The sequence below is a fragment of the Diuraphis noxia genome, unplaced genomic scaffold, assembly GCF_037042655.1.
Source record: "Diuraphis noxia isolate RWA-SAM2 unplaced genomic scaffold, SU_Dnox_SAM2 contig0005, whole genome shotgun sequence".
In the NCBI taxonomy this organism is placed as follows: Eukaryota; Metazoa; Arthropoda; class Insecta; order Hemiptera; family Aphididae; genus Diuraphis; species Diuraphis noxia.
The window spans coordinates 16290988-16299881 of record NW_028301715.1 but is presented as its reverse complement, the minus strand read 5'-3'; positions in this window follow the sequence as shown (position 1 = coordinate 16299881).

The window sequence follows — 8894 nt, the reverse complement described above, 5'->3', positions numbered from 1 at the left end:
ATCATTATTATTTGGTGTCTAAATATTTTTATATGTTACAAATGTATTTCCATAAAACTAAAATAATAAAAGTCATACAAATAATTAATTTATTCATGCCAAATATCGATCAAAGATTTTTATGCTGAAATTATTTTTTCCAATCAACTATTTGTCATGTTGAAGTTAAAGTTAACAAAACTATGATATAAAAAGTAAAATAATATATTAAGTTGCAATTTTCAGTTTCAGAAAAGCTATTATTACATTATTTTTAGTTTTTTACTCACTGACGGCCAAATGGAAATTTATCAAATCCTTATGAATTACTAAAAAGAATAATAGATTTTTTAGTTTTAATAATAATTGTCATTTTACAAAAACAATAGTATGAAAGAATTTCACTGAAATAAAGATTCGTAATTAACTTGAAAAAATGGTTAGTTATTATAGTTTATGTCGATAAAATTACAATTACCCAAAAGAATTGATAAAGAAGCTGAACGAAAAAACAATATTTTTGCTGGCATTAAATAAAAAAAAAAAAAATCAATTAATTTGAAAGAAAATATTTCATGTTTGAAATGAGAAAAAAAATATTTTGTTTTATAGAATTTTCATAAATCTAGCGAATTTTATATTATTATAACATTTACCATTCTAATATCATATAATATAATTAATGAATAATATAATAATATATAAAAAATTATCATAATATTGCAAGTATATCGTTATACAATTTTAATGTATTTATGAAATTTTAATTTTATTGATTCAATTTAAAATCGTAGACATGAAGTTTTTATGATTTTGTGCAGGTAGAACAATAACTACGTGTTTTCTTAATATGAATGTGGTTCATATTAGAATTTTGCCAATTAAACTTTAAATAATAAAACATTATTTGTACTTGAATATGCAATTATTAAAAACAAATATTGTTTTGAATACTTGAGTATAGTGTTGAAAAATAATCAACTATAATTTATTCGTTAAAATATGATATACGTATTATTATATTATTTTAAAGCTATTCATAGATGAAACAACTTAATTCACAATCACGAATCACCTCAACACAAGGACATTGAGGCATATACACATAATAATGCTGTAAAAGGTTGGTACTAACATTATTTCTCATTTTAAAGTTTGACTCCTATAAGAGTGAATTACATGAGTGAATTACATGGACATGATGATGTCGTATTTTCACTACCGAAAATTTCATAATAATTTAACTAGTTATCTATATATTGGCTATATTTACTTAGTTAGGTAGACGATTTATACAACCTGACATTTTTAGTTGGCAATCGTAATGAACATAACTCACAGAAACTAGAAATTAAATATTGTTTTTAGTTTTTTTTAGGAATTCATAACTAATCGACTATGTTTCCCGTTAAATTGAACACTTCATTTTTAAAATCGAGAAAATAATGATAAAATTAAGTTTTATATACTAATTTATGTGATATACAGAAAAACCACCGCCCGCACTTTTATATATAATATTATATCAATTAAAGTATTGGACATTGCATATTTGTTCTTCAATGGAGTTGTATTGATTCAGGATAGTGTTATTATAATATTATTTTTTATCAATAGACACAAATATACTATATAATATAACATAAAACAATTATTAGTAATTAAAATTTATAAGTGTACATTAGTTTGTATAAATAATACATTGTACTTTCCTCAATAACTCGAATGTGTTTTACTATATTGAAACATTTCATGCAAGGCTATAAACAGTTATTGTTGTAATTTCACATGAAATTATCCTCAAATATATATATATATATATATATATATATATATATATAAATATAGAATAATATGTGTATACTATTTGTTTGCTGGGTTACTAAAAATAACAAAAGATACAAAATAGAAAATAATATATCTATATATAGGTACTGTAACGGGCCAACGAAGGGAAGTCATTGGTAAAACATTTAAATATTGTTTTCTTAGATAAATAAATTAATTAAACTACACCTATATGTCTATATAGATATGCATTTTTAAAACTAAAACAAAATTCATCAAAATCCGTTTCACGAATATAAAAAATTAATATTATAAATTTACGATATCATATTTTGATGATTCACACATCAAATAGTTATTTCATTTAGTTCCAAGGGCAGCTGTATAGGTTATGTTTAAGATCAAATAAAAGTAAAAATGCTAAAAAAAAAACGATTCAAATTTAGGACTGGTATGAGTTTTTCTGTAGCACACCAAACGTCCATATTAAACGGTGAGTGATTTATATATTTTTAATTTCGATTAGTAGTTGAAAAACAATTAACGTATTATTGGTGTTTATTAAATTATATAGTTTATATTTCAGAAATAAATGACTAATGTAAATTTATAAGTAAAACACATGAGTAATAATTACTATATTTTTGATTGTCGATAAACTTATCATTATTACGTTTGATAAAATATTTCTGATTAAGATGGTTTTTCGTTTTTAAAGAGTTCAATATAGGCAATTTTAAGAGTGCGTGTATATGAGCCATTTAATTTGGTGCATTGTAAATGAACACTAACGTACGTGCAACACCTTTACCACATAACGCCTATCGTAATATTAACTCATGCAAACGAAAACATTTTTTCTGTAACTTTTCAAAGTCTGCTATATTATTTTGTCCACATTCATATCGAACGATCTATTTATTGGATACGGCTCCTGAAAACATAATACCTACTCGTATTATGTATTTGAATTCGTCTTGAACTTTGTTAACTACTTTTCTAATATTTTTAATTATTTTTAATGAATCGAAAATTATAAATTGTTTAGATATTTAAAATACCTTCTAAGACCTTAAAATCGAATTTTTTATGGTTAGAGTTTAAAAAGTCATAGAGTGTTCAGAGTTGTATCTACTGTATAGCCTATAGCAATAATAATATAAAGTTAAATCAGTATACCTACGATGGAGTAATGGATAAAATATGTGGGTAGGCACATATGCATTTTGTACAAAATATTAACATCCGTTTGAAATTCTCCCTAAACATTACATTTCTGCATTATTTTATATATACCTTCTCTATACGCAATGTTTCTAGATAATATATTATTGTATGATAAAAGTTGATGAGTATAATAATCACTGGCAATAATAACAAACATAATATAATATATATGCAGTAATAAATCGCAATATCATAATAATCCTGTTATTGGTACCAATAAAAAAGTTACATGCACAGGTTAGGTTAGGTGTATCAAATAACACTTCAATTAATACGGATTTGTCCGAACATTGAAATGAACAGGTATTTATGTAGGTGATTTGAATATAACATTTATAGTACTAAGTTATGATCAGGTCTTGGATTTTATAGCACTAAAAATGACTGAAATATCGGGTATAAAATGCACCGCAAAGACATCATATGGAAAATAGCAAAAATTAAAATTTCTTCTATTCACAATTTAAAAAAAAAAAAAAAATACGTACAATTAATGTACGACAAAATATTGTACGCAATATATATTATACGGTCATATTTTTTAAATTTTTTTATTTAATGAGCCCTCAGCAGCATTAGGCAATTGGGTTTACATAAGTTTAGATTACATAACATGTTAAATCAAGTTACATACCTATAGGAGATCTTAATTTTAAATTTTGGAATGGAGGTTTGCTGCAGTGATGAATTGTATGGTGTCGGCTATGGCTTTGTGATGATTGTGGAGTATTTCGGCATGCGATTCAGGCAAGTTGAGACTTGATCGGATATGTTGTGGTATGTACGGCATTCGGTGAGTATGTGTTTAATGGTAATTTGGAATGTTGCACATGTTGGAGGTTCTTTCCTGGACATTAAAAAACTGTGTGAGATTTGCTAGTGTCCAATCCTTATAGGCTCGTTAGGATGGCTTTTAGTCATAATTATTCACTATTCGATAGACCAATTCGCTGGACTGCTTTAAAATAGATTTTAATATGAACAAAAATATGGGTATTTACATTTTTCATTGATTCAAACAAAATGTAATTAAAATAAATGACAATCTTTTTTTATTTTTCATACTACATACCTAATATCAACAAGATTCATAAAAATACAAAATAAAATGTCATTTTATGCAAATTAGCACTAAAACTTGAACAAAAATCACTGAAAACCCAAAATACTTCATACATATACATATGCAAAACATGGAATTAAAAAATGTATATTTAGAGTCTACGATGTGTAGAGCAAAGTTATAGCACTCTGCTATTTTTATCTGTATCCTATAACAATTAGCTATACAATCCGAGCCCTGCAGGTTATGATTGACGTCCAAACATTGTTTGTATACTTTGTAGGTATTCTGAAATTTCAGATTGGTTTAGTATCATACATTATTACCAAGACTATATGGTTACCATAATTCACATTTTAAAAATACAGTGCCTTGCAGAGGAAAATCCACCAACTATAAATAATACTCCTTTCCAAGATGACGACACTCTATTTAGTCTATATACAAGCAGCCGATTGATATAATAAAATGCAACCGTTTAATAAAATATACGCAAATGCCTGCATTTTGTATTTCAGTATTCGGGCGCATTGATATCACCAAGTTTTATAGCGTTAATCACATCGGTCCGTAGTTTAACCATCGTGTTTCGTCCATTATTATGCAGTTCAAACAATGCAATAATCATTAGTATCGTGCAAATGCATTCTATCGTCCGATTAAATTATTGATCAAACAATTATTGTTATTTTTATTCTATTCGTAGATCATAGTTAATGCATAATAATTTGTTCACGGTATGCACGCATGTACTGTATCAAATGTCTATTTACTTTTGACTGTATTATTATAATTATAATAACATTAATAACATAAAATTCGTCATAAATAAAATATGTTATCGAAAAACGAATACTCTATATTATATAACATGGAATTATTTTTCACAGTTTACACTGTTATAGCGCTAGTATTCCTGATAACGATATTGAAAGCTAGGCGAGACGTGTTGATGAAAAAAAATAAAAAAAAATCTTAAGTTAAGTTAAGTCGACGTTAAGAACGTCAAGTTATAAGTTAATACTTTATATAATATCATTGATTATAAATACTATTATAAATCTATTTATAGCGTTAATAATGAATGGTTGACCGGAAAATCTATTCAACTCGAAAAGTTTAAAGTTGTTTCTGCCGAGGAAAGTATAGAGAGGTAGTTAATTTTTATTTTATTTCCGTTATAAAGACGAATTATTTTCGAAATCACCGAAATATATTATTAAAATGAATATTTTAACCAATATTTATTAAGTTGTTATTATTAAGTATTGTAGGTTGAGAAATTAACTGTCTAAATAACTGACCAGTAATAAAAAGATCAACTTTTTGACTGGTTAACGCCCACTTTGGCACTTTTGATAATGATTTCTATAACATACCGCTGGAATAGTATTATCACAGGCATCGGAACTGTTTGAACATATCAGCTATCAATTTATAATATTATGCTTAAATTCAATTATTGTTCCCGTTCGACAAACCAGGAAAAGTCTTTCCGTATATAATATCTCAACAAAAACACTACGTCAACTCCGTGTAAAAAAACGCTAAGTAAAAAAAAAAAAATATATAAATGCAATAAAATGTGTGATATAAGGTGGAATCTAAGTAAATAGTTTAATGAATAAAATGTATGTATAATAATTAATTCAAATTTAATAAAAATTGGTTATTTATATTAATTTATAATATGAATTATTTTAACTCAAATTGATCCAATTTTGGTTTACTTAGCCGGAAACAATTTATTTATTGTAATGGTGCTTTCATTATTTATTACATAAACTATTAGTACTTGGCTATACATTTTTTAGACTGAATCTTCCGGCCAAGTAAACCAAAATTGGATCAATTTGAGTTAAAATAATTCATATTATAAATTAATATAAATAACCAATTTTTATTAAATTTGAATTAATTATTTATACATACATTTTATTCATTAAACTATTTACTTAGATTCCACCTTATATCACACATTTTATTGCATTTATATATTTTTTTTTTTTTACTTAGCGTTTTTTTACACGGAGTTGACGTAGTGTTTTTGTTGAGATATCATTAGTTTTTATTAGGGTCAAGATATTTTTTATTTTTTTTTCCATTATTATGATGTAATGTCTTATTTATAATTTTTTTAAGATGTTTAAACATATCGTTCTGTACAAAAGTACATTTTGTTTCCTATACTTCAGCACCCATTTTAATACTCTATCTGCACACCTACCTTGAACCAGAGGCATTTTTAATTTACCAATTGATCTATTGGCACATTTTTCAATATTTAATAAAATGGAAATAACTGTTTGGATTTTGGATTCTTTCTTTTTAGTGGTACTTCATGTACCGTGTTAATACTGCACTGTTTAATAGTAGTACTATTATAACTTTCAACTACGATTTTAGATTGAGTAGACTCCTGATATTTTTTTTCCTCATATCTCGCGCCTTTTGGAGTTAAGTTACCATTTTTAATGTAGACACAATTCGACACAAATATGAAGACAGTCACAATAAAGTATTATAAATTATAATAAAGACTGTTATAATAATAATTATTATTATAACGACTATATATTATTTAACAATAAAATGCTCAATGGAAAATGATAGATAGTCGATACGGTTAGGTTTGGTGATACCACGTGCATTGAATAATAATATTATGGACACGAGACAATAACGCCGACAACAAGCTCGTACGCAGGACGCGAGACGAAAGAACGAAATTTCAAATTACGAAAACAGAATGCACCGATACCGATAACTGATAAGCGATTGTGGACCATGTTCGCGTGTTAGTATGTTGTATGTGTCTAGCGGTGGGGGGAAGCAATAGTAGTGGGAGACACACGCCGCCGTCGCAAGAATCCTCTCACTCGTCCCGTCAACATGACGCGTTTAATACGGCAGCCGGCGGCGAAAGTAATATAAAATGATCACTTAAATATCCACAGTTTTTTGATCATAACTAAAATACTATTCAACCGATTCTATTTAAAATTATAAAAGCACGTAGCCTATGATTTTCTCGATCGATTGATATCTCATTCTAACTATTTGGTTCATTTATTAGACCTACAGCCTTTAATAAAGAATACCAAAATATTAACACGTATTAAATGGGAATGTTTAGGTTTCTGTATATATACACGGTCGAGTGCTTCGCCTTCCTTTTTTTTTTACTTAGCTCGCGACACTACCGTGTCGCTGGATTACGTGGATAACAACCGTCGAAACATTAACGCATACGCGTACAGTACAACTCATCTAGACTTTTTAGACCGGACAACATGTCAATACAAAAAATAGTTGATAACATTTTGTAGTTTGCACTGCGACACCGAAAACATGATTTGAAGAATGCGAGACAACACACCCGCCGCGACAGTGTAGGTACCTACTGTAATATGTTCCGAAAGAGTGACTTTGCGTGGTGATTTTGTTTTTGACTTTATTGTTAATGCTTTTATCCTATTATGTACTGTACAACCATAATATGTATATAATATACGTGCACGTTAAACACACCGTTGGCATATTATTAATTACACATTTTTTCTGCACCGTGTCCGTTGCAACCAGCATTGGAACGAGGAATGACATATCTGATATGTCATATCACAACAAATTATTATAATTTTATCACTATCATTATATAGTATATAATATGTATGTAAAAACGTGAACCGTTGAAACGTTTTAAAAGCATAATTTATAAATACAAGTATTCCCCATTTGAATACATCATCGGTAAAAAACGTACGACGATATTATATTGCATAGATATTATGCACTCGTGAAAACATATATATATTAAATTTTATTTACTTAAAAAAAGTTTAGTAGAACGTTTTGAACGGATTTATTATTGATCTTATTATTATAGCAGACGTATTAATTTATATTATTCTATCGGAATGAGTGAACAACAATCAATTTAGAATGCTCAAAGTTCAACGGCTCCAGACCAATTTTCGGAAACCCATCAACAATGCACACTTGAAGAGAAAAATTCTAAAAATATATTTAATTATTTCACTAACATTATAGGTTTAGCAAAACTTCTGCAGTAAAAAAAAAAAAAATTAATTTATTATATTTACATACATATTAGGTATACTTCACTAACTTCCTTCCTCCACTGTTATAAACACAATGTATATATTTCCATAGTTTTAAGACCAATATTTTGTAATTATTACAGGTTAATGGGCCAATTAAGTTGTTATTTTGAAATTGTTATTTCAGTTTTTGAAACCTTATATTAACCCAATAAAACAAAATAATAAAAACAATTAATTATTATTATCTATGACTAAACACGATGAACGTGTTGAAAAATAATATTTCACATTGGACGTTCGTTCCCCTCGTGTCGTATTATTATACGTCAAAATCAGTAAAAAAATTAACAACGACCGTCGTTTATAAAAATTGATATGCAAATTAAAAATATATTATACGAAGAAGGTCGTAATCGTGCATATATATATACAAACACACCATTGTTACATCCAATTTGTACGGAAAGCTTGAGTGATTAGTACAAAATTGAAAATTTGAAATTAAATGTAATAAGTAATGAGTGTAACGCGACGTTTTGTTGCGATTATTCAAATTTCGTGTATATTATATTACGTATAGTTTAGTACAAAATGATTGTTTGAAAGGTATAATCCATTCATTTTCTGAAAAAGTATCAACGCTTTAGACAAGTATTTTTTTTTTTTTTATTATTATTATTTGAAGTCATTATATAACCTAACCTATAAAAAATGTATATTTTAATAGATTTTCGATTTTTTATTTCTTCAAAAATTATTCTGCTTTGGAA